Source organism: Mobula hypostoma, chromosome 12 (genome assembly GCF_963921235.1).
Source record: "Mobula hypostoma chromosome 12, sMobHyp1.1, whole genome shotgun sequence".
Classification (NCBI taxonomy): Eukaryota; Metazoa; Chordata; class Chondrichthyes; order Myliobatiformes; family Myliobatidae; genus Mobula; species Mobula hypostoma.
This window is the reverse complement of record NC_086108.1, coordinates 66,144,567-66,172,012: the sequence shown is the minus strand read 5'-3', so window position 1 is coordinate 66,172,012 and position 27,446 is coordinate 66,144,567. Positions and strand designations below refer to the sequence as shown.

General features: G+C 39.9%; 1 protein-coding gene and 1 long non-coding RNA gene across 2 annotated transcripts in view; one reads left to right on the top strand and one right to left on the bottom strand.

The window, feature by feature from the left end:
• The window catches only part of LOC134355192 (uncharacterized), a 143,997-nt gene that overhangs the window by 101,382 nt on the left and 15,169 nt on the right, over positions 1–27,446 (top strand). The gene's annotated exons all lie outside the window — the stretch shown is intronic.
• foxd2 (forkhead box D2) overlaps positions 5,577–27,446 on the bottom strand; it is a 42,792-nt gene continuing 20,922 nt past the window's right edge. The window contains exon 2 of the mRNA XM_063064979.1: positions 5,577–6,516. The gene's annotated coding sequence lies outside the window, so the exon portion shown is untranslated. The remainder of the gene's footprint in view (positions 6,517–27,446) is intronic.

Here is a 27,446-nt window from a genome sequence, read left to right as displayed (position 1 = left end):
ATTAACCTCAACACCTCATCTTCCATGTGAGCACGTTGCAGTCTTGCACACCAATATGGAGCCAATATTAGGTAATTAGTTTTCACTGTCTGTAACAGAACAGTCCAGGTCACCCATCTGTTAAATTGGCTGTTTTTCTTTCTTCTGTACACAGCCTGACCTGATGGACATGTTCTGTAATCCTGCATTTTGCAACTTTAACATTCCTTTGACTATGCTCTCACTCCCCAGCTGGCCTCAGTTCATACCTTTTATGAACAAAGAACCATGTTCTTTCTCACTAATTGACCCCATTAACCCATTGACCAGATGATCTTGTTCACAGTTTAACCCCAGGGCAACATTGACCTCACCCTTTTAGAGATGTTCACTTTGCCCAATATCTCACACTGCCATCTCCCCCATAGCTTAACACTAGCGTGTTTTCTCTCCCCAGTTCCGACAAAGGGTCTTTGACCCAAAACTTTAACTCCCTTTCTCTTTTTAAGTACACTACCTGCCCTGCTGAGTTTTTCTTTACTGTTTTTACTTCATAAAGATTTTGGAACTGGCATCTAAACTGAGAGAGCTGTCCCAGTGGCTACATCCTGATATAGTCATCCTCACAGAATTACATCTTACAGAAGCGCCACACATCTCCAGCAATATCCTTACAATTATTCTGTCCCTTCACTAAAACAGACTCACCAGACCATGGTTCTCAGTGGTATAAAGTCAGGAAGAAATGGTCCTGGGACTCTGCAACATTCATTTCAGACTCCTTGAAGTTTCATGGCATCAAACCAAACGCAGGCTAAAAAATTTCCTGATGATTACCACCTACCATCCTTTCTCAGCCAATGAATCAGCACTTCTTATATTGAACACTTGGAAAAAACATTAAAAGTAACAGGGGATCAAAATGTAACTTGAGTGGGAGTCTTCAAGCCTTTCACTAGATTGTCTCCTGGAGGGATGAAAAGATTGGTGTATAAGAAAAGGTTGAGCAAGTTGAGTCTATTCTCATTGGATTTCAGAAGAATGAAAGGTAAACTGGATGACTTGACAAGGTAGAGACTGGAAGGATGTTAGAAGGAAACGCAACACATTGTCTGAATAAGCAGTAACCAATTTAAGGTGGAGATGAGAAGGAACTTCTTTCCTCACACACTTTTGAGTCTCTAGATTTCACTGCCCACGAGACCTGTGTGGAGGCTGAGTCATTAGATATCTTCAGAGATGAGGTAAGTACAATTTTATTCACTAAAGTAGCCAGGAATCATGGCAATTGGGCAGCAAAGTGGAACTGTGGCCAAGACACGAACAGTCAAGATCTTAATAAACAGCAGAGCAGTCTCAAAGAGTGACATCATATATCTTACTCTTATTTCTTATATTATTAAATATTGCATTTTACTGCAAGAGGTGTACATGAAAATTTAATGGTGTACCAAGGCAGAATTACTGCTTTAATTAAATATCAGGACCTAAACAGGTTATTCTGCATTTGTCAGTAATACATCATTGAAATCCACCTAATCTGAATTTTACTTACTCATCCAATCGGCCCAAGATTGCAGGAAGTTGTTTGCTCTACCTTGTTAGCTGTAAACTTGGTTTCTCATTAGTTATCCTTGCTGATGTAACTTTAATGTCAATTGTTATTAAATTTATGTACAGTTTGGTACTTCAATTTTGTAACTTGGCTCTTAGTACATTAGGGCTGCAAAACATCTTTCATTCAAATTATTGAAGACTGACAAATTTGAATCAGTTCTTTTATAAAAGAATGTATAAAATAAGAGGTGTAGGGCATCCCTCTGAGCCCAACAAGAATGTGTGTTATCTAACTCTGCTCTATCCCGATACTGTATACCTAGATTTGCTTCCATAGATTTTCAAATTTTAAACAAATCAACAACCCAGGACCATGCAATGGTAGAATTAGCATCAATACAAATGTTTATTGAATGGTGGAGCAGGCTCAGGGGGTCTATTCCTGCTTCTCTTTTTTCATGCTGTTTAAGGTACCAAAAGCTGCTTAATTTTACTGTACATAGTGCCTTTAATATAGCACTTTATTGAGATGAGAACTATGGATGGTGAACCCAAAGGAAGAATATTAACTGCAGTGAACTTTATCTGAACTAGATTTTGTAAAAAATAAGGCTTTGAAAAATCTGAACACAGGAGTTTAGGGTAGAATTTCAGGAAGGGCAGCACATGTGACAGAAGAGAACAGAATCTGTAGCCCAAACAAGGCTAAGTTCAAATGAAAGTTCCAGAGGTGAGGAGATAAGCAAAATGACTGGGTCAAAAAGTCCCTCTCCTTTACAAAGCCACCCTACTTTGGATCAGACTGAGATTTTCCTATCAACTTCAAAAAATTTTAACAGAGGTTCTTCTTTAGGACTTTCTGTGCTCATTTATCAAGAAAGCCTTTCATTTGTTTGTAATTTTGAACTCTGAGCTTCATTTTCCTCTTTTGCAACCAGCAGTTCATTCCTTACTCACAATGTTTCTCCTTTACTGACAATACTCAGTGACAGAATGGTACTAACTTCTGAAGGAAAAAAAACATCTCCAATATAAATGTTTTCTTTCCTTAGAACAATTCTATTTAAAGCTGTTCCTTAACAAACACTGTTTTAATTGTAAAGCTAAATTTCCATTACTTAAACAAATGCCCCCATGAGGAAATCTTCCTAATCTTACATGAGGCCAGCTTTAAGTTAGGAGCCGGTGAGTAAATGTTTTTCTTCTTTGGGAAGTGACTTTTTAATTTTAAAGGAACATGAGTATACAATATTTTATTAGTGCTCTATCAAAATAAATAAGGCAATTAAAATATTTATTCTTTGAAGGGAAAATAGAGTATGGGTAGTAGTTAAGAAATGAATCTTGATTCAGATACATGCAGAAAAAAAACTAACTCAGCATGTTTTGAGCGAAAAAATATTCTTTATTTTGTCTTTGCTTATATCAAGGCATTTAAGCAATATATTCAGCTTGTTGAAATATACTTTGCCATCAGAGTATTGATGTCATATTATCACAAGTTACACACATGTGCAACAGAAATGACTTGGGGAAAAGGCTCAGTCTTAATTAAAATGCAACTTTATTTGTGTGGGGCTGCTTAATGATATTGGCACCAGAAACTGCATGGGGACCACCAGGGATTTGGAAAGCTGTGGTGTAGCCACATTGGCTTCTTCATGTGTGGTAAAGTAATTATTGTGGACAGGAATTTCCTGCTGGAAACACGTCCTCTGTTGTTCATACACTATGCATGTGCCATAAATAATTGTAGGTGTGTTGAAAGAAACCCAATGCATATCAGATGTGAGATGATCAAAATTTTCATACCCCTTCTCAAACAAATTTTCTCAGTTCAATTTTCGATAAGTTGCATGTTCAAGAGAATTTTCAGTGAATTTATAATCTCCAGAAGACAATAAAGAAAAAACATGCAGATTTTTTTCATAACAGAAAATATAGTGTATATAAGTAAATGATAGACTATGGTAGAAACAATGCAAATGGGGCAGATTATGAATTGCTTAAATTGGTGTTCAATGGGATATGAATAAATCTACATTTGGTCTGATTAAAGAGAGCAATGTTTGTTCCACTTAAGTTTCATGCAATGATCATCATACACCATGCACCAACTATCATTCCCTATCAGGTGCACCATCTATTCATTTGAAGTCATCACCGATCAGAAGCTAATGTGATGATGAAAGCAAAGGATGAGATCCCTGAGGTGGATATTTCATCATTTACACTCAAAGGTCTCTAACTCCCTTCAAAACTTTTCTATCTGCCTTGAAACGCTACCCCCAAAGATTTTTCATCCCTCCTAAGACTTACACCTCCTTTTCCCCACAAAGAGTTGTTATAGAAGCTTACATATTGGGCTTTTGTACTATCTAGAATACAATGCAGTAACTCATACTTTGACTGCATCATGCAACCTTTACTTTATTATCACTGTGGAGGACGTGAGCAGCAACATCAAGGGACAATAGTAGTACCTACATCAGGCTGCTGTGTATTGATTATAGTTCAGTGTTCAACACAATCTTATCCTCAGTTCTAGTCAACACGCTCCAAAACCTGGGCCTCTGTACAACTGGGTCCTTCACCTCCTCACCGGGAGACCATGGTCTGTGTGGATCGGAATTAACACTCCTCCTCACTGACAATCAACACTGGCACACCTCAAGGATATGTGCTTAGCCTACTGTTCTACTTTCTCAACACCCATGACTGTGTGGACAGGCACAGCTCAAATGCCATCTATAAATTTACCGAAGCCTCAACTGTTGTTGGTAGAATTTCAGATGGTGACATGGAGGTGTACAGGAGTGAGATAGATCAGCTGGTTGAGTGAAGTCACAGCAACAACCTTGCACTCAGTGTCAGTAAGATGAAGGAATTGATTGTGGATATCAGGAAGGGGAAGTCAAAGGAACCACACCAACCCTCATTGAGGGATGAGTAGTGGAAATGGTGAGCAGTTTCAAGTTCCTCAGTGTCAGCATCTCTGAAGATCTATACTGAACACAACATACTGATGCAATTACAAAGAAGGCATGATAGCATCTTGGTATGTCACCCAGGACACTCGCAAATTTCTACAGATGCATCATGGGGAGCATTGTAACCAGTTGCATCACTGTTTGGTGTGGAAGGACCACTACACAGTATCAGAAAAAGCTGCAGAAAGTTGTAAAATCAGCCAGCTCCAACATGGACTCTAGCCTCCCTGGTATTGAAGACTCCTTCAAATGGCGATCCCTCAAAAAGCTGGCACCCATCATTAAGCACCTCCATCATGTAGCACATGTCCTCTTCTCATTGCTACCATCAAGGAGGAGGTACAGAATCCTGAAGACACACACTGAGTGTTTCAGGAACAGCTTTGTCCCGTCCACCATCAGATTTCTGAATGGATTATGAACTCATGAACACTACCTCACTATTTTATTTTTGCTCTCTTTTTGCACTAACTGAATTTAATTTTTAATATATACTTCTTATTGTAACTTATAGCTTTTATTATTATTATTGTATATTGTAATGCATTGCTGCTGCAAAACAACAAATTTCACAAAATATGCCAGTGACATTAAACCTGATTCTGATTCTGAAGGGAGCACATGATTTCCCAACCTCTCACAATTCACAAGCTATCCCTAGTTAAATGTTTATAGCCATTTTTTCATTATTCTTTAGTCCAATTTCTTGTTTTCTTTACCTAATATGTCATCACAATTAGTACAGGCAGTAGAAGAAGTCCTACTGGTAATTTCTCAGAGCAGTTTCAGATGGGTACTTTGTTAGCATTGTTAGATCAAAGAACAATAAAGAAATGGAATGAATTAACACAATGCACAAGACATTGTTGGTATATGATGTGAGTAAACAGAATGAATAGAACATAGAATTTAAAGTAAATGAAAAATATGTGATTGTGAATTTGGAATTTGACAGATTACTGTTCTATAGTTTCAATAATTTTTGGAGGATATCATCATAGGCTATGCCATTGATCAGAAATTTTAAAAAATGCTTTCTTTTCCTTTAACATCAGCATGTTTATTATTGTTTTTGTCACTTTGCTCGATTTTTTCAAATGACAGCAAGATAAAATCATCACCTGAATGGACAATAACTTAGGAAGAACAAATTTACTCAAGCTAATCCCACTGAGATGGTATATTTGATTTTCATAATTTTCCCTTCTTCAATCAAGCACTTAGTTCAGATATCAATGAATTGCAAATGTTGAATTAAAACACTACATTCATAAAAGTAGCTTGTCATTCCATGTATAAGAATTAAACCAAGCCATACTTTAGTTCAAAATTATGCTTTCTTTGTACTTCACTACAGTATGAACATTTCAATTTCTTGCCACAGACAATATTTGCTTCATAGTTCAAAATATGAGGTAACTTCAAAGTATGTCCAAAGGTTGAGCAGAGTAAATTCTTCTTTCTGCTTTATTACTTGTCATTATGTCTTTCAATTTAGAGAATGGCAGCATAAAACTTCAACTAAACTTTAACTGTTGGATTTTTTCAATCACGAAATGCCAGCAATTTTGATTTTACAGTCCTGAGCAACATTGATTTTGCTTCTCTTTATCAGACACTGCCTAATCGATTGAGTGCCCTTCACATTCACAATATTAGTGGCCAACCTTTAACTTCAGAGATGCAGAAAATTGTTTGCCCAAGGCATCTTTGGAATTCACCACCCAAGGGGCTGTGGAAACCAACTTGCTGGGTGTATTCAAGATAGTGGTTGATAGATCTTAGGATATTAAGGGAATCAAAGGACAGCTGCAGGAAAATGATGCCAAGGTACATGACCTTACGAGAGGCAGCACAAGAGGCCAAATGGCCTTCATCTGCTTCTATTTTATCGTTTTCTTATGTTCTTCAGCATTTTCTTTCTGTCAGATTTTTAGCTTCTGCTGTAATTTGCTTCTGAACTTTTCAGTAGTTGCTTTTGCTTCTCTATCTGAAAATAAGAAAACAACACATAAGAAAGGCTGATGCATGATGCATGAACTATGATGAAAATAACATCCTTGTATGTAACTGTATTTTTCCCCACTATCCACATAACACTGTTGGCCTAATGTTCTCTCTAAAAGCTTCAGAGACACTCCCTTTAAGATAAGAACTACAGCACTTTTAAAAAAAGCCTTGGCTAAACAACTTTCTTACTATCTTTTAAATTCTCAAATCCCAGCCAATTTAATAAATATTCTAGACCAGTCCATAAAATGAAGTGAGTGGATTTTGTTTCTATGTCAGAACACTGGCTCAGGGCAGGACTGGTTATAGTATTTATGTTGTCCCTGGCCCTGTACTTAGATTCTCCACAGATCAGCTGATGAGGGTACTTGCAGACATTTTTAACCTCTCTCTGCTTCAATCTAAGGTTCCCACTTGCTTTAAGAAGACTACTATTACCCCAGTACCTAAGATAAACAAGGTAGCGTGCCTTATTACTTACAGCCTGTTGGCTCTGACAATTGCCATCATGAAATACTTCAAGAGGCAGATCATGGCACACATTAATTCCTGCGTACAATATAATCTTGACCCAGCACAATTCATCTACTGCCAAAACAGGACTACAGTAGAGGCCACTAGCCCTATACTCATCCCTGAAGTAAAGCAGCCTATGTTAAACTATTGCTTACTGACTACAGCTCTGCCTCCAATAAAATAATTCCAAGTAAATTCATCTCCAAACTCCTAAACCTAAGAAACATCCTGTCCCTTTGCAACTGGGTTCTTGATTTCATGACCAACAAACTGCAAGCAGTAAGGATATGCAATAACATCTCTGCCAAGACTTTTCTCAACACTCGCTCACAAGGTTCCATAAATCAATTTGCAGGTGACACCACCATAGTGAGCCGTATCACAAATAATGGTGAGTCAAGAGTAAAGGAAGGAGATAGAGTCCTGAGTGGCATTTTGTCGAGTCAACATTTCCCTCAATGTCAGCAAAAGGGCTGGTCATTGACTGCAAGAATGGGGATGATGCACATGCTCCTACTTACATCAACAGTGCTGATGTAAAGAGGCCTGAGCTTTTCAAGATCATAGGAGTGAACAACACCAATAGCCTGTTCTGGTCCAATCACATTGACACCCTGGCCAAGAAAGCCCTTTAGTGCTTCTACTTCCTCGGGAGACTGTATAACAATTTGGCATGCACCCTTTAATCCTCACCAATTTTTATTGATGCACCATAGACAGCATGGTAACATATTTATAGTCATAGTCATAGTCATACTTCATTGATACCGGGGGAAATTGTTTTTTGTTACAGTTGCACCACAAATAATAAATAGTAATAGAACCATAAATAGTTAGATAGTAATATGTAAATTATGCCAGTAAATTATGAAATAAGTCCAGGACCAGCCTATTGGCTCGGGGTGTCTGACCCTCCGAGGGAGGAGTTGTAAAGTTTGATGGCCACAGGCAGGAATGACTTCCTATGACGCTCTGTGCTGCATCTCGGTGGAATGAGTCTCTAGCTGAATGTCCTTCTGTGCCCACCCAGTACATTATGTAGTGGATGGGAGACATTGACCAAGATGGCATGCAACTTAGACGGCATCCTCTTTTCAGACATCACTGTGAGAGAGTCCAGTTCCATCCCCACAACATCACTGGCCTTACGAATGAGTTTGTTGATTCTGTTGGTTTCTGCTACCCTCAGTCTGCTGCCCCAGCACACAACAGCAAACATGATAGCACTGGCCACCACAGACTCGTAGAACATCCTCAGCATCGTCCGGCAGATGATAAAGGACCTCAGTCTCCTCAGGAATAGAGACGGCTCTGTCCCTTCTTGTAGACAGCTTCAGTGTTCTTTGACCAGTCCAGTTTATTGTCAATTCATATCCCCAGGTATTTGTAATCCTCCACCATGTCCACACTGACCCCTGGATGGAAACAGGGGTCACCGGTACCTTAGCTCTCCTCAGGTCTACCACCAGCTCCTTAGTCTTTTTCACATTAAGCTGCAGATAATTCTGCTCACACCATGTGACAAAGTTTTCTACCGTAGCCCTGTACTCAGCCTCATCTCCCTTGCTGATGCATCCAACTATGGCAGAGTCATCCGAAAACTTCTGAATATGACAAGACTCTGTGCAGTAGTTGAAGTCCGATGTGTAAATGGTGAAGAGAAAGGGAGACAAGACAGTCCCCTGTGGAGCCCCAGTTGCATCATGAACCAGATGCATCATGACTTGGTATGGCAATTGCTCTGTCCATGCTTGCAGGAATGGTGTGGACAGAGCTCTGCACATCACAGGAATCACCCTCCCCAGTATGGACTCTGTGTGCACTTCTCACTGCCTCAGTAAAGCACTAAGCATAATCAAAGATCTCACCCTCCCCATATATTCTCTCTTCCCCCTCTCCCAATGGGCAGCAGATACAAAAGCCTGAAAGCCTGTACCACCAGCCTCAATGGCACCTTCTATCCTGCTATTATAACACTTTTGAATGTTTCCCTAGCATGATAAGATGGACTTAACATCACTGTGACCTTGCATTATACTGTCTACCTGCGCTGCACTTTGTACTGTAACACTTTATTCTGCACTACCTCAGCACACATTTGTAATGAATTGATCTATATGGATGGTATGCAGGACCATTTTCTCACTGTACCTCAGAACATGTGACAATAATAGCAACACACATCAAAGTTGCTGGTGACGCAGCAGGCCAGGAAGCATCTCTAGGAAGAGGTACAGTCAACGTTTCAGGCTGAGACCCTTCGTCAGGATTATCTGAAGGAAGAGTTAGTAAGAGATTTGAAAGTGGGAGGGAGAGGGGGTATCCAAAATGATAGGAGAAGACAGGAGGGGGAGGGATAGAGCCAAGAGCTGGACAGGTGATTGGCAAAAGGGATATGAGAGAATCATGGGACAGGAGGCCCAGGGAGAAAGACGGCGGGGGGGGGGGGAGAACCCAGAGGATGGGCAAGGGGTATAGTCAGAGGGACAGAGGAAGAAAAAGGAGAGAGAGAGAAAGAATGTGTGTATATAAATAAATAACGGATGGGGTACGAGGGGGAGGTGGGGCATTAGCGGAAGTTAGAGAATTCAATGTTCATGCCATCAGGTTAGAGGCTACCCAGACGGAATATAAGGTGTTGTTCCTCCAACCTGAGTGGGGCTTCATCTTTACAGTAGAGGAGGCCGTGACAATAATAAATCACTTTACCAAAATTTTCCATTTTTAGTAAGGAAAATCCTGGAAAAGTCCCATAACTGAGCGAGGTAGGTTATAATCCACAACATACTCAGATTGAGATAAAAGGAGCCCATATCAGGCTAACCCTTCGGTGATAATGTTGTATGTTTGTCATTATAGTGCTCTAATTTTTACTCATTTCTTGTGATTGCAACGTACTGTTATACTTGTCTGCTAAAACCTGTCATAATTTTCTTTTAGGAAACATGACCTGGTTGTTTCTAACACAATTCAAATGCAAGCAGACTAACTGTGGTCAGAATAAACACTAAACGTATTCCCAGAAAAACATAACTGTAAATCAGGCAGCATCCAGATGACACTTCAAAGTTGTTTTTCATTTGCTGAATAATTATGGCAATAGTTTTCAACCAAGCAAAAACCTTCAGGGATTTTCAATAACTTTCCACTTAACAACATTTTCAAAATAAATGGACCACAGCACTTGACTGAGATTTGGTAACTATACCAGTTAATGGCATAACTACAGTGCTGTAGTTCCCAATGAACATACCAAATCAAGGACTATCTGTGTCCACTTCTTGCTCATTGGGTGGATTCAGAATGACTGCTTCCATTGTTGCCCTATTCACACTCAGGTGATCCAAATATTGGTTATTAATACCAGGGCAAAATAATTGTAGACTGGAAATATGAGGTCATGCAGGCCAGGTAGTACCTGTGGAAAGGGAAATGGAATTAGTATTTCTAATCATTTAATAAGAACTAGAAATAAAACAAGTTCTAAGCTACAGAGAAAGAATAAGGTGGGAGAATGGAACAAATGGAGACATTTGTAAAAGGGTGAAAGCTAGAATATATAAAATAACAAAAGGACTGAAAGCACAAGGATGTGGTAACGGGTTACGGAATGTACAATTGTGAATGCCAAATAATTAACTGAAATTACCAAAGGTATGTACAGTAGATGCTGAAAGTAGAAATAAAAATGTGAGAAATTTTGATTATCTTAAATTTCTGAATGCAAAGTTGAAAGTCTCTCTCTCTCTCTCTCTCTCTCACACACACACACACACACACACACACACACACACACAACTGTGACCTATCATAATGGAGTCAAGGGAAGTATTGTCTGGCTAGTCCTACCAGAATCAGTATTTTAGATTTCATCAATAGCTTGTTCTTTTTTGTTGAAATCTGAAACACTCACAGTCCTTAAGTTTGACATTTCATCTAACTCCTCTATAGGTCTAACAGTTTCCTTCATTTATTTTATTGACCACTTCTTTTCATTTTAACATCAGACAGAAATGTATAACTGTTACAGTTCCTGAATATGTTCTTTAAATGAAAGCCAATTGTCACTGTGTTTCAACAACTCCCTCAGGACCAACTTTAGGACTGACAAACTCCAGGATGTGATATTAATGATAGCTTACTTCTTATTTCTGGTATTATACAGTACGGTATCATCACAGGTATATTATTGACTGGTCTCCTGAAACCTGCATTATTCAACATGAGATTGAATCTCATTATGGTATCACCAAACTTAAATTTAAGTAATTAAACAAAATCAGGCATAGAAAGCTAGTGTCGGTGATAGTGACAATGAAACTGTGGTATTGTTATAAGAACCCATCTGGTTCACAAATGTCTATCAAGCAAAGAAATATGTTATCCTTACCCTGTTTGAACTGTCAGTAACTCCAAACTCATCAATGTGGTTGGCTGTTAACTGACCTCAAAAATAGCCTAAAGGCTGTTTAATGATTGAGAAAAGATGCAGGTCTTTCTGAGGACGCACACATCCTGTTACTGGATAAAGAATAACTCCATGGTCACCATGGTAATTTTACTTTTTCATAATTGAAGTTACGGTAGTTAATTAACATCAATATTTTTTTCTTTAACTTTCATTTCTACATCAATTTAGTTAGGTTCAGGCTCATTGTACATCACTACATGGCAAAATATGGTGGGAGGATTTCTATTAAATTTAGTCCAATGTTCTAGTGCTTTTCTGAAAATGTGTTGTACAGTCAGAGGTACCATCTGTCAAATTAGTGATAAATTTGACTCTGCACCTGCCTGCTCGGGTATTGCCGACAATAACCCACAGAAATTCTCACAGAAAGGCAGCATCCATTATTAAGGACCTCCAGCACCCAGGGCATGCCTTTTTCTCACTGTTACCATCAGGAGGTACAGAAGCCTGAAGGCTCACACTCAGCAATTCAAGAACAGATTCTTCCCCTCTGCCACCTGATTCCTAAATGGACATGGAATTTTTGGACACTACCTCACTTTTTTAATATACAGTATTTCTGTTTTTGCACATATTTTTAATTGATTCAATATACATATACTGTAATTGATTTACTTGTTTATTTGTTATTATTATTTTTATTGTTTTTCTCTCTGCTAGATTATGTATTGCTTTGAACTGCTGCTGCCAAGTTAACAAATTTCACATCAACTGCCGGTGATAATAAACCTGAGTCTGATTCAAAAAAAAGTGGCAAATTTGTATCACAGTTAATACTTAAACTTCAACTTATACCATCGGACAATGTCAGTTAGTCATTATCGTTTGTTGTTTAATGTTTTATTGTTAAACTATGAATTCGCTGCCATGTTTCTTACCTTACATGAAGGATACAGCCCTGTCCATCACAGGAAAAGCATTGAGCACATCTACATGGAGCACTGCCACAACAAAGCAGCATCCACTATCAAGGATCCCCACCATCCAGGCCATGCTCTCTCCTTACTACTACCATCAGGCAAGGGGTACAGAAGCCCTCGGTCCTCAGGCAGCCTGCAGGAAGAAGTCATCACCCTGACACAGTGGTGTCAAGAAAACAACCTCTCCCCCAATGTCGCAAAAACAAAGGAGCTGGTTGTGGACTGCAGGAGGAATGGAGACAGGCTAACCCCTATTGGCATCAATGGATCTGAAGTTGAGGGGGTGAACAGCTGTAAGTTCCTCAGCATATACATCACCGAGGATCTCACATGGTCTGTACAAACCGGCTAGGTGGTGAGAAAAGCACAACAGTGCCTCTTTCACCCCAGACAGTTGAAGAAGTTTGGCATGGGCCCCAAAATCCTAAGAACTTTCTACACGGGCACAATTGAGAACATCCTGACTGGCAGTATTACTGCCTGGTATGGGGACTGTACTTCCCTCAACCGCAGGGCTCTGCAGAGAGTGGTGCGGACAGCCCAGCACATCTGTAGATGTGAACTTTCCACTATTCAGGACACTTACAAAGACAGGTGTGTAAAAAGGGGCCAAAGGAACATTGGGGACCTGAGTCATCCCAACCACAAACTGTTCCAGCTGCTGCCATCTGGGAAACAGTACCGCAGCATAAAAGCCAGGACCAACAGGCTCCGGGACAGCTTCTTCCACCAGGCCATCAGACTGCTTATCCCATTCTGATACTACTGTATTTCTATGTTATATTGTCTGTCCTGTTGTACATACTACTTATTATAAATTACTATAAATTGCACATTGCACATTTAAACAGAGACGTAAAGAATTTTACTCCTCATGTATGTGAAGGATGTAAGTAATAAAGTCAATTCAATTCAATTCAAACACCACTAGCACCAGAAACAGGTGTGGATAACTCTGCTCATCATAGTTTTGAATTGATTCTACAACCTATGGACTCACTTTCAAGGACTCTGAAACTCATGTTATCAGTATATTTTTTATTTGCATTATTTTTCTGCTTTTGCACATTGCCTCCAACCCGATGGCATGAACATCGACTTCTCTAACTTCCACTAAGGCCCCACCTCCCCCTCGTACCCCATCTGTTACTTATTTTTATGCACACATTCTTTCTCTCACTCTCTTTTTTCTCCCTCTGTCCCTCTGAATATACCTCTTGCCCATCCTCTGGGACCCCCCCCCTTGTCTTTCTTCCCGGACCTCCTGTCCCATGATCCTCTCGTATCCCCTTTTGCCTATCACCTGTCCAGCTCTTGGCTCTATCCCTCCCCCTCCTGTCTTCTCCTATCATTTTGGATCTCCCCCTCCCCCTCCAACTTTCAAATCTCTTACTCACTCTTCCTTCAGTTAGTCCTGACAAAGGGTCTCAGCCTGAAACGTCGACTGCACCTCTTCCTACAGATGCTGCTTGGCCTGCTGCGTTCACCAGCAAGTTTGATGTGTGTTGGTCGTTTATCAATCTTTGTTTAATTATAGATTTTCATAAATCATATGGTATATATAATTATCTGGATAGACAGGGTCTGATTAAGAACAGTCAACATGGATTTGTGCGTGGAAGGTCATGTTTGACAAATCTTATTGAATTTTTTGATGAGGTTACTAAGAAAGTTGACGAAGGTAAACCGGTGGATGTTGTCTATATGGACTTCAGTAAAGCCTTTGACAAGATTCCACACGGAAGCTTAGTTAAGAAGATTCAATCGTTAGGCATTAATACCGAAGTAGTAAAATGGATTCAGCAGTGGCTAGATGGGAGACGCCAGAGAGTAGTGGTGGATAACTGTGTGTCAGATTGGAGGACGGTGTGTAGCGGTGTGCCTCAGGGATCTGTACTGGGTCCAATGTTGTTTGTCATATATATTAATGATCTGGATGATGGGGTGGTAAATTGGATTAGTAAATATGCAGATGACACTAAGATAGGTGGCGCTGTGGATAATGAAGTAGGTTTTCAAAGCTTGCAGAGAGATTTAAGCCAGTTAGAAGAGTGGGCTGAAAGATGGCAGATGGAGTTTAATGCTGAAAAATGTGAGGTGCTACATTTTGGCAGGACTAATCAAAATAGGACATACATGGTAAATGGTAGGGCATTGAAGAATGCTGTAGAACAGAGGGATCTAGGAATAATGGTGCATAGTTCCCTGAAGGTGGAATCTCATGTGGATAGGGCGGTGAAGAAAGCTTTCGGCCTACTGGCCTTTATTAATCAGAACATTGAGTATAGGAGTTGGGATGTAATGTTGAAATTGTCTAAGGCATTGGTAAGGCCAAATTTGGAGTATTGTGTACAGTTCTGGTCACCAAATTATAGGAAAGATGTCAATAAAATTGAGAGAATACAGAGGAGGTTTACTAAAATGTTGCCTGGGTTTCATCTCCTAAGTTACAGAGAAAGGTTGAACAAGTTAGGTCTTTATTCTCTGGAGCATAGAAGGTTGAGGGGGGACTTGATAGAGGTGTTTGAAATTATAAGGGGGATTGATAGAGTTGATGTGGATAGGCTTTTTCCATTGAGAGTGGGGGAGATTCAAACAAGAGGACATGAGTTGAGAGTTAAAGGGCAAAAGTTTAGGGGTAACATGAGGGGGAACTTCTTCACTCAGAGAGTGGTAGCTGTGTGGAACGAGCTTCCAGCAGAAGTGGTTGAGGCAGGTTCGATGTTGTCATTTAAAGTTAAATTGGACAACTATATGGACAGGAAAGGAATGGAGAGTTATGGGCTGAGTGCAGGTCGGTGGAACTAGATGAGAGTAAGAGTTCAGCATGGACTAAAAGGGTTGAGATGGCCTGTTTCCGTGCTGTAATTGTTATATGGTTATATGGTTATTGTATTTCTTTATCTTTCTGTAAATGACTGCAAGAGAAAGGATCTCAATGTAGTATATAGATATATATATACATACTTTGATAATAAATTTTACTTTCATTTTGACATTACATTACCAGCATTTCAAAAGTACATTGGGTATGATCCTCTATGGGCTGCTCTAGCTTATGAAAGGTGTTTTTTTTTATATATTAATTTATGGAACGTGGACATCAATCCAACCCACCATTTATTGCTTATCTGTGCTTTCCTTTCTTGAGCCATTACAGTCTTTCTAGCGAAGGCATTGCCATGTTGCATTTGGGTAGGGAGTTCCAGGAAATGTGGGCCCAGAAATAATGCAGGGACTGGAATATATTTTCAATTCAGGATGGGAGGTAAATCCAAGTGCTTTTATATAAGGATGTGGAGTATACAATAACTTCTATCTGTTTTGACGTACTGTATATCAACTGCTGTGTTAATTAGATATTTGTACAGATGGCAATAGCTAGATTTTTCTGAGCACGGGCTGTACAAAGCCATAACATCAGTGAAGAACTGTATCCAGGGAAAAGAACTAACCTTATGTGCAAAAGGAAACACTGGAAAAACACAGCAGGTAATGATTTTTTTAATTACACTATTCATGTTTTCTGAAAAAAATCAAACCACCCAGCTTCTCAATTGTCAATGAACTATGTCAGTGTTGGAGTATTATTCATTTTAGTGGACGCATTCTTGTGTGGTCTGTTTCTGAGGAGGCTTCTGCAGTCAAATGGTACTAAAATTATTACTAACCATCATCTTTTGCCATCTTCTCCCAAATTCTGCAATCTTTCTCATGCGTAACCTGGATGCAGCTCCAATAACAAGATTGTGTTATTACTTAACAGTAACTACCGGTGAAATTTTGCTAATACCGATAGAATTCATGTAACTTCATTCATCCATGATAGCATCACAATTAGCATGACACTATTACACCTCCGGCTGTTCCGGAGCTCGGAATTCAATTCTGGCGCCATCTGGAAGGAACTTGTATGTTTTTACCCATAAAACATATGGGTTTCCTCCAGGTGCTCTGCTTTCCTCCCATGAATTGAATTGAACTGAATTGACTTTATCACTTGCATCCTTCATATTCATGAGGAGTAAAAACCTTTCATTTATTTCTTCGTCTAAATGTGCAATGTGCAATTTATAGTAATTTATAATAAATAGTATGTGCAACAATACAGTCAATATAACATAGAAATACAATTGTATCAGCATGAATTAATCAGTCTGATGGCCTGATGGAAGAAGCTGTCCCGAAGCCTGTTCGTCCTGGCTTTTATGCTGCGGTACCTTCTCCCGGATGGTAGCAGCTGGAACAGTTTGTGGTTGGGGTGACTTGGGTCTCCAATGATCCTTCGGGCACTTTTTACATACCTGTCTTTGTAAGTGCCCTGAATAGTGGGAAGTTCACATCTATAGATGTGCTGGGCTGTCTGCACCACTCTCTGCAGAGTCCTGCGATTGAGGGAAGTACAGTTCCCATACCAAAGGCACCCCGGTTACTAGGTTAATTGGTCATTATAAATTGACCTCTGCTTAGGCTAGGGTTAAATAGGTGGGCTTCTGGGCAGTGCAGCTCATTGGGGTGTAAGGGCCTGGTCCTTATTGCATCTCTAACTAAAAATTTTAATAAACTTATCCCAATGTTCTAATCCTCATCACTCAAGACTCAAAGGTCAGGAATCATATGGTTATTTAGGTTACACAGCTTCTGTTTCCAAAGTTCAAATTTTGAACGCCATTTACACTATGTAAGTGTTCTCCCCACTCTCAGAGAACAAATCATATAGAGCATACTTATGCCTCAATGCATAAATATATTGCATGCTTTGTAAATTTGTATAGTTAATGAAAACATGAATGGTACTGCTCTGAGCAAACATGAGTGTTGCCTTTATGATGCCGTAGGGTTCCTGTGTTGAATGGTACATAAAGTTGCCCACTTTTTATCAGGTTAACTGTTCTACATTAATCTCTTAATCTTCCAGTCTTCATTTCTACTGACTTCAATAGAAATGAAGTCAATAGTAGGCTTTTCTAGAATAGGCAAATGACCCATGGCATCAGGTTATACCAAATGGCAAGTTAAAAACTTACCCCTTTGGAAAGGAGGAATTAATTCCTCAACCAGTAATTTAACTGCCAAGTTAGATCAAAAGATTAACAGGGTTGAAATGGTTCTGGGAATTTGTTGGTAACTGCAATATTTGTGTTCATTTACTGAAGGAAATTACAACCATGCCTGCTGAATAGAACGCCGAAATATAAGGCAAGTGACGTAAATTTAACAATAACATATGTGGATGTCATAAATGTTGGTGTTGTAGACAGTAAGGAAGGTTGTCTAAGGTTACAACCATTATAGATCAGATGGAAACTTGGGCACAGAACTGGAAGATGAAATATAATCCTGATAAGTGCAAGGTGATGTATTTTTAGAAGTCCAATAAGCAAGGGAATGTGCAGTAATTGATAGGATGCTAAGAAATGTTGATCAGAAGAACACTGGAGTTTCAAAGTCCACAGTTCACAGAAAATGGTAGCACAAGTAATCGAGTAATAAGGAAAGGCCTAGGGCATGGTTGTGTTAATATTTTGTGGCACATAATATAGAAGTTAGAATATTATGTTGCAACATTAAAAAACATAATTAACCTGTATTTGGAGTATTGTGTGCAGTATTGGAGTACTGGACGAGCTTAGGAGAGACAATGGTGCCTAACGGCGACTCCTCTGCTTGCATCTTCGGAAACAGCTCTATTTCTATCTTTAATATCTCTATTTTTGTCATTCAGTATCTCTATTTTTGTCATTCAGGGTTCTTGTGAAGACCCTGACCTGGAGTTACACCCTGACTTTTGTTCTTTGTGGGAATGGGACCTGCTCTCAGGGTTTCATGACTGCTCTTTTTGTGATATACCAAGGATGCGGCCTAGGAGATTAGCTCGCCTTCAGAATTCCGGGATCTCATGGCTCTGGAGATAGGTGGACTGAAGATCGGTGCCTCTGCAGGAATTCAGTGTGTCGTGGGAGATGGAAGATCGAAAGCAGCGAGCTAGCTGCTGGCTGTGTGCCTAGAGACCCGATTTCTTTGGGCACAGAGCCCGGAAAAAGTGACGCAACAGACTTTTAACACCATAAATCAGTGAGCTGTTTGCTATGTCTCCCCTTTTGCTGTGAAATGGAGACACCTCTTTTTCCCTTATTAGGGAGAGAGAGCCTGTGGTATGTTGAATACCGGGTGAACGAGTAGTCTTTGGGGTACTGCAAGTCTTTGCTGATGCTTTGCTGCACGCTTGAGCATTCTGTGGTAGGTGCTGATGCTTTTATTTTGTTCGTGGGGGAGGAGGGATTGTTGCTTTGTTGCTGCTTATGCATGGGAGCGGGGAGCTGAGGGGGGCTTTGGGGTTTTAACATTTAACTGTCATTGATTCTTTGGGGGCACTCCTCTATTTTCGTGGACATCTGCAAAGAAAAAGTATTTCAAGATGTATATTGTATGCATTTCTCTGACATTAAATGTACCTTTGAAACCTTTGAGTTTTGATCACTACTTATTGAAAGACATGGGTTGTAATAGAGAGTGTGCAGAGGAGACTCACTAGGAAGCTGCTTTGATTAGAGGACTTCAGTCATGGGGAGAGATGGGGTAGGCTAAGCAGGTTTTCACCAGTTAGAAAAAGACTGAGAGGGTGACTTGATAGAGATACATAAAACTATAAGGTGCATAAATAAGATGGGTGATCAGATCTTTTCCCATGGTAGGATTGGCAAAAAAAGAAGGCATAGGTTTGAAATGAGAGGAAAGAATTTTAAAGGGAATTTGAGGGGAACCTTTTTCATAAGAGAGTGGTTGATTTCTGGAACTTACTGCGAAAGGAGATGGTGGACTTAGATACAGTCAAGAGGTTTAGGAGACAGTGGGCAAACGGAAATAGTGCAGATGGACAAGGAAGTCAGCATGGATGTGATGGGCTAAATGATTTTGATACTGTGTAGCTCTATTGCTCCAATATGAATAGCTTTAAAATCCTATTTATTAATATTACAACCATTTTGAGTCATAATGATCAGTATCCAATAATTTTACACACTTGACCTCTATAAATGGCTAAACATTTGATTGTTTATTTGTCATTGGACGAAAGATGCAAAACAAACAACTGAAAGAAATTTTGATTTAAACTCAGAAAGACATTTCGAGCATAGAACATAGAACAGTACAGCACTGGACAGGCTTTTTGATTCATACTATTGTGACAATACTGAAGCCAATTTATAATACTTATCATACTCCTGTAGATCATCCATATTCATGTGTCTATCTAAAAGCCTCCTAAACTCTAGCAAACTGCGGGATTCTACTATTAGCCCTTGTAACCTGCCACTCTCTGTGTAAACAAATTGCCCTTCACGACACCTTTAAACCCCACCCACCAACTTAAAATTAAACAAACCTTTTGACAGACTGGGAGGGGGTTGGGGGGGCCCAGAGCAAAATTATGTCCTCTGGTGTTTGACAGTTCTACCCTGGGGAAAAGATTCTGACTCACTACCACTTATAATTTTAAAAGCCGATATCAGGTTTCACCTTAGCCGCTGACACTCTAGGGAGAACATGTATTTATTTTGATTTGTTTTTTATTTCGGGATGCAGCATGGAACAGACCTTTCCAGACTTTCGAGCCTTGCCAACCAGCAACCCCCGACTTAATCTTAGCCTAATCACAGGACAATTTAACCTACTAACCGGTATGCCATTGGTTTGTGGGAGGAACTGGTGTACTGGGAAAAAAACCATGCATTCCGTGGGGAGGAGGTGCAGATGACATCAGAATTGAACTCCGAACTCTGATGCCCCGAGCTGTAATAGCGTCGCGCTAACTGCTCGGCTACTGTGGTGCCTAGTATACATATTATCCTTTATTATAGCTCACACCCTCTAGTCTAGACAGCATCCTGGTAAACCTCATCTACACTCTCTCAGCAATCTCCATAACTTTCCTATAATGGGACAACCAGAACTACACACAATACTCCAAGTGTGGGCTGACTGAAGTTTTATATGCCATGACTTCCTTTTATATAAACCACATTAAAGTTATTGATCTGACATTGCCATGTCAATTAACATAACTGAAGTTATGCATTTGAAATGCAAGATAGACATTGAAGCACTCGAAACGGTGCAGAAAAATCCCACTTCTCACAGTGGGGAAAAATATGTCTAAGAGGCTTTTATTGGGTTTTTGCAAAGGAATATTAGAATTAAGAAGAATGGAATTGCCCGTAACTTTGTGCCGTGGATTACTAATTAGTTGAAAGATGGGAGATACCAGGAGAACAATAAATTCATTTATATAGTTACAGGAACCTTGATTAATCTAATCAATTGGCATTGAGGAAAAATCTTTAATTGCTGGAACATATCTTTCATAAAGGAAAATGCTTATTTTCATTGGAGGTTAATTATCCAGTCACATGACATCATTGCAGGAGTTCCTTAGGGCAACATGCTTGGCCCAGTCATCTTCAGCTAGTACATCAATGACCTTCCGTCCTTCATATGGTCATAAGGTAGTTATACAATAATGATTCCAGAATGTTCAACTTAATTCACAGCTGCTTGTAAAAAAAAGCAATCCTTGCATTTATGACAAAGATCTTGATAGCAAATAGGCAATAGCTGATATGTAGCAAGGTAACATTAAGCAAAGTCCATCTCCAATAAGAGAAAATCTAACTATGCACATTTGACATTCCATGCCATTACTATTACAAGTTCCCTCACCAACTTGAGGGATACATTGACCATGAAGTCAACTACAATCAACACATATATTTTGGGGCTGCATAAATTATGTGGTACCCTATTACATATCACTCATTTTCTGACATTCTAAAGTATTTCTGTCATATTTAAGGCACAGAACTGGAGTGTAATGGAATGCTTGCCAACTGCTTGAATGAGCGTGACTCCTGCAATATCCAAGAACCATCTTATCATCCATGACAAAGCAGGTCAACTTAATTGGCATCCCCACCACCACCCAAAGTAGTCAATCAATCCTCCATTGGCTCACCTTGCATGAAATGTGCATCATCTAAAGATTTTACTGCAGTTACACAACAAGAAGCTCCAACAACCCCTCCCAGCGCTGTAACTTTTACCACCAGGAAGAACAGGAGAGTAAACACATGGACTTCCAGAACTACGGTTTCCCCTCCCCCTTTTCACCAGAAGAACTGCAGATGATCAAGAAGACAGCCTGTTGGGTGAGCCACCTTTTTGAACAGCGGAGGTTCAATGTACTTGGGCAGGGCATTGTAGGACTTTGACTCAGCAATGTTAAAGGGGTGGCAATTTAGTTTCAAAGGCCACATCCAGAGCATATGAATTTAGAGGAAGGCAGTAAGTTGTTGGCAGCTGAGTTTGCACCTTACATATTTGTGTACTCAAGAGAGCAGAAGTGGAGGACTATTATTTGGTCTGTTATAGGGCTAGAGGAGGAAAGGGAAATAAAAAGATTTAAAAACAATAAGAATAGGGACTATACTTATGTTCTCTAAATGCTGAGATATAATGTGGAGACCTTCAGAAAACAGTACTGAATCCTTTATGTTTCATATGTAGATATTATTGACAAATGAAAATAATAGAGAATTGAATATCCATATTGCATTGTGAGGAAGAAAGAGCTTAAAAGAAGCAAGCGGCGGCAGAAGGCACATTTTGCACGCCACAGCCACAGTTCCTGAAGAGACCTAGGTTGCGCATAATTAGGCACTTGGCAAGATCCAATAAAAAGAAGTTAGATTTAAGTGAAGTGGTCATTATGTGAGTGGGGAGTTGAGGCTTTGGTGAGATGAGGTGTAGACCGTAGGTGGATTTTATTTTTGTTATTTATTCTCTCTTTCTTATTGCACATTTAAAGCAGAGGGGTTGCCAGGCAGAGTAGTGAAATGCTCCTCTTGCAGGATGTGGGAAGGCAAGGAAAACTCCAGTATCCTTGATGGATACTCTTGCAAGAAGTGCATTCAGCTGCAGCTTCTAATGGACTACGTTAAGCAGTTGAAGCTGGAATTGGATGGACTCCAGATCATTTGAAAGGCTAAGGCGCTGATAGGCAGGACATTCAGGGATGTAGCTACACCCAAGGTGCAGTGCACAGGTAACTGGGTGGCCACCAGGAGGGGAAAAGGGCATAGGCAGCCAGTGTAGAGTATCCATGTGGCTTTGTATAAGACTTTGAATACTATTGGGAGGAATGACGTAGCAGAGGAGAGCCACAGCATTTAGGTCTCTGGCACCGAGTCTGGCTCTGTGGCTCTGAAAGGAAGGGGGAGAAGAGGCGAGCTGTAGTGACAGAGGATTCAATGGTTAGGGGAACAGGGAAGAGGTTCTCTGGATGAGAATGGGATTCTCAGATGGTGTGTTGCCTCCCAGGTGTCAATGTCAAGAATATCTTGGATCAAGTCCATAGCAATCTTAAGAGGGAAGATGAGCGGCCAGAAGTTGTGGTCCACGTCGGTACCAATGATATAGGTAGGAAGCGTGATGAGGTTCTGCAAAGTGAATTCATGGAGTTAGGTGCTAAGTTAAAGAAAAGGACTTCCAGGGTTATAAACTCAGGATTGCTACCCATGCCATGTGTTAATGAGGCCAGAAATAGGAAGATTATATGGTTTAACACATAGCTAAGGAGATGCAGCAGGAGGGAGGGCTTAAGATTTTGGGATCTTTATGCTGTCTTCTAGGAAAGGTGGGATCTGTACAGAAGTGATAGTTTGCACCTGAGCTGGATGAGGTCTAATATCCTAACGGGATTAGTCCCACCTTACTCAACCTTTCGATTTCTGAATTTGTATGTAGGCTTTCTCCACAGCCACTCCGCTCTCTGTTCTGAAGCTTTGGTTCCCATTCCCCTGCAACTCTAGTTTAAATCCCCCCACCCTCCCCCCGTACAGTCTATAATATAACAGTCCACGGGATTTAGAGGAGCAAATTGCAGAGTGATCCCAGACTGTTGCAAGAAAGTAAGATTGTCACAGTAGGTGATTTTAACTTTCCACATGTTGACTGGCACCCCCATACTGTAAAAGGGCTGGATGGGAAAAAGTCTGTCAAATATGTTCATGGAAGTTTCCTTAATCAGTATATAGAATTTCCACCTAGAGAGAGTGTGAACTAGATCTCTTATTTTGAAATGAGACAGGGTAGGTGACAGAAGATTGTGTGATGAACTTCGCCATTAGTTTCAATGTAATTATGGAAAAAGGATAGGACTGGTCCTTGAGCTAAGATTCTAAACTGGAGAAAGGCCAATTTTGATGGTATCAGAAAAGATCTGATAAGTGTGGATTGTGGCAGGGTGTACTTGGTAAGTGGGAAGCCTTCAAAAGTGAAATTTTGAGAGTACAGAGTTTGTATGTTCCTGTCAGAATAAAAGGCAAGTATAACAGGTTTAGGGAACCTTGGCTTTCAAGAGATTTTGAGGCCCTAGTTAGGAAAAAGAAGGAGGTGCATTGCAAGTACAGGCAGGCAGGAACAAATGAAGTACTTGAGGAGTGTAAGAATTGCAAGAGAACAGTTACGAAGGAAATCAGGAGGGTTAAAAGAAGACTTGAGATTTCCCTAGCAGACATGGTGAATAAGAATCCTGAGGGCTTCTGCAGTAGAGCTACTAGGACTTGATGTTTCAATCCCTATGGTAAGTTGGCACTCTCAATGTTGGCAGTGGGTTTGGAGTGGTGACAAGGAGGGAGGGTCGGTACGTCATTGGGGTCATCAAGTGGGCACCCTCCTTCTTTGACGTTTCGTTGATAAGCCCACGACGTCTCCAGAGGGCTCAACGGTGCTACCTGGTGTCCCAGATACACCCCACTCAGTTCCATACCCTCCTGTCTTCATCTTGCAGCCTAGTTGTTGTCTTTCCTTTTAATCCAAATCCAATTGCTGCTTTCTTCTGCTGCATTTGACAAGGACTTAATTGCTTGTTGGAGGGAGTGACCCCTCACCCCCATCTTCTTCAATAGACTGGTCGTAGATGTAGCAATGAATCCCCTGCATCCCACTTCTACAGGGAAAACCCTGGTCTTCCAGCCATTCTGGGCAGCTTCAGTTGCCAGTTCAGAGTACAGATATATTAAGTACAAAAAGATAACAAGGGACAAAATTGGAGGATAAGAGTGGTCATCTATGCATGGAGCTGAAAGAGATGGAGGAAATCTTAAATCATATCTAACCAAACTTACAGTGTTTTTGAGGAAGTTATCAGTAAAGATGATAGGGTCGTGATCATAAAGAATGTTTTTGGCATATTGAGCTTCATAGATCAATGTATTGAGTACAGGAGATGGGATGTTATGTTGAAATTGTTGCTGAGGCCTAATTTGGAGCATTGTATGCAGTTTTGGTTACCCACCCACAGAAAAGATGCAAGTAAGATAGATAGAGTACAGGGAAAATTTACAAGGATATTGCTGGGACTTAAGGACCTAAGTTATATGGCAAGGTTACACAGGTTAGGACTTTATTCTCTAGACTGTGGAAGATCGCGGTAAGATTTTATAGATTGTGCGCATACAAAATTATGAGAGGTTTAGATGGAGTAAATGCAAACAGGTTTTTTCCACTGAGGTTAGGTGAGGCTACAATTGGATTTAGGGTGAAAAATGAAAAGTTTAAGGGAAACATGAGGAGAACTTCATAACTCAGTGGTGAGAGTGTAGAATAAATTTTCAGCGCAAGTGGTGGATGTTGGTTCAATTTCAACACGAGAAATTTGGATAGGTACATGGATGGGAGGGGTATGGAGGGTTATGATCTGGGGTCAATGGGACTAGACAGCTTAATAGTTTAGCAGACTAGATGGGCTGAAGGGCCTGTTTCTGTACTGTCATGTTCTAAGACTCTACAATACTAAGTTAGAAATATGATTAGTTGTTTGGATGGAAACAGAAAATTGTTTAGGGTCAGATACAGACCAGATATGTGTCCCAAAATGTAGCAGATGAATTTCAACATGGAAGTCTGTGATGTTGATCACTTTGGATGTAAGAGAAATAAATAAGATTAAGAAAATGAGAACATAACTTTCTATTAACACAAATTGTCAAAAACTTGTACATAGCTACAAAATTTAAAACTGGAGAACGGATGTTTTAGTTGTTTAAGGGTCTTTGTTAAACTTTATCTAGTTTTTTAACATTTAGTTTTGAGCATGAAACATAAAAGATATACTGCCCTTGGAAGAGCGTAAGTTGGAATGATTCTGCAGTGTAGAGGGTAGGGAAGACAAATTTCGTCTTGCTGATGAATCCTTTCAAGCACCCACAAACTTAATTTTATAGTCATTTTATCAAGGGGTGAAGTCAGGGAATACTTCATTCATGTGAAGTTTTTGATTTTGAAGTTCTTAATGAAAATAGAGCAAGAGTTCAGTGATTAGTCAAACAAAAGAAAAAATTCACAGTTTTTTTTTAAATAAGTAATGTTCGTATCAAGGCGCACAGCCTGCTCAAAAGCTGAAGATCAACAAAGCCAAAGATGCTGGAAACCTGAATTGGAAACAGAAAATGTTGGAAACACTCAACAAGTCAGGTTGCACCTTTGGAAAGAGAAAGAGAATTAACGTCTGAGATCCAGACCCTTTCATCAAAACCTGAAACATCTGCTCCCACGGATGATGCCTGCACTACTGAGTGTTTCCAGCAGTTTCTGTTTCTGTTTCACGTTCAAAACTGTTAGAGAGAAGATAAGTCAAAGTCAATTAGCATATTTTGTTAAGTCAGTATTGGTTACTTAGAAAGCTGTAATACTGTGATTTCGTTATTGCTGCTTTACACTTTGGATTTCCTATTATACTTCTGGAGTCTATAAGCAAGATCTATGAGACCTTGCAAGTAGTTAAGTCATTTCAAAGAAGGAAGTATTGGATGAATCCTTTCTGGCAAAAAAACAAATAGAATAAAACTCAAATGCTCCATAAGTGCCTCAGATGACTTTGCATATGCATTTGAGTCTTATAACATTTTTCAATAAGAGGCTCTTTAAATTAATCTCTGCCCCAGATTAAAATGTGTTGCTGAGACAGCAGAATGCTCCACATCTCTCCATACCAAGCTCCTCCTGTGATATAGTGTTACTCCATTTAGCCAAATATTCTATGCACCCTGTAGCTGCTAATCTTGTAATTACAAAGTATTTCTGATGTTTGAAATTTGAAATCTGATGACAGAAATACTCAGCACTCAGGCAGCATTTGTGAAGAGAGAAACAGTTAATGATCCACTGAAACTTTCATTAAAATATAGGGCAACTGCTTCCTCGCTCTGCAAAAGAATTCTGTATTATTATTATCACTAATTTGTAAAAGATAATATCATCTTGAAAGCTATATTATGTTCCTTTGAGTACAATGTACTTAGAGAAGGACATTAAAAGGAAGTTTTCAATATCAACCTAATAGAATTTTACAATTTTTTATTATTCAAAGCAGTGGGTTTTGCTTTTCATTCAGAGGCACAGAATGAACAAATTCCAGATGAATTCAACAATTTGCTACAGACATTTCACTAAATGGCAATTTACAAATGATACAGGCTGGTCATACAATCAAATACAAGACATGCCACAGATGGTAGAAATTCAGAGCAACAAAATCTATGGAAATAAATGAACAGATGACGTTTCGGGGCAAGACCCTTCATCAGAACTGGAAAAGAAGGGGGACAAGAAGGTGGGGGAAGAGGAGGAGGACAAGCTAGAAGGTGATAGGGGAAGCCAGATGGGTGGGGGAGGGGGTTGAAGCAAGGTCTGGAGAAGAAAGAATCTGACAGGAGAGGAGAGTGCATCATGGGAGAAAGGGGGGTGATAGGCAGATGTGCTTGGGAAGATAAAACGTCTGAAGGTATGTAGAAGCAAACTGGATTCTCTCCAGTTTGCTTTCCAGTGCATCAGATCAACAGCAGATGCCATCTCATTGGCTCTTCATTCAACCCTGGAACATCTGGACAGCAAAGCTGCATACATCAGGGTGCTCTTTATCGACTATAGCTCAGCATTCAATCC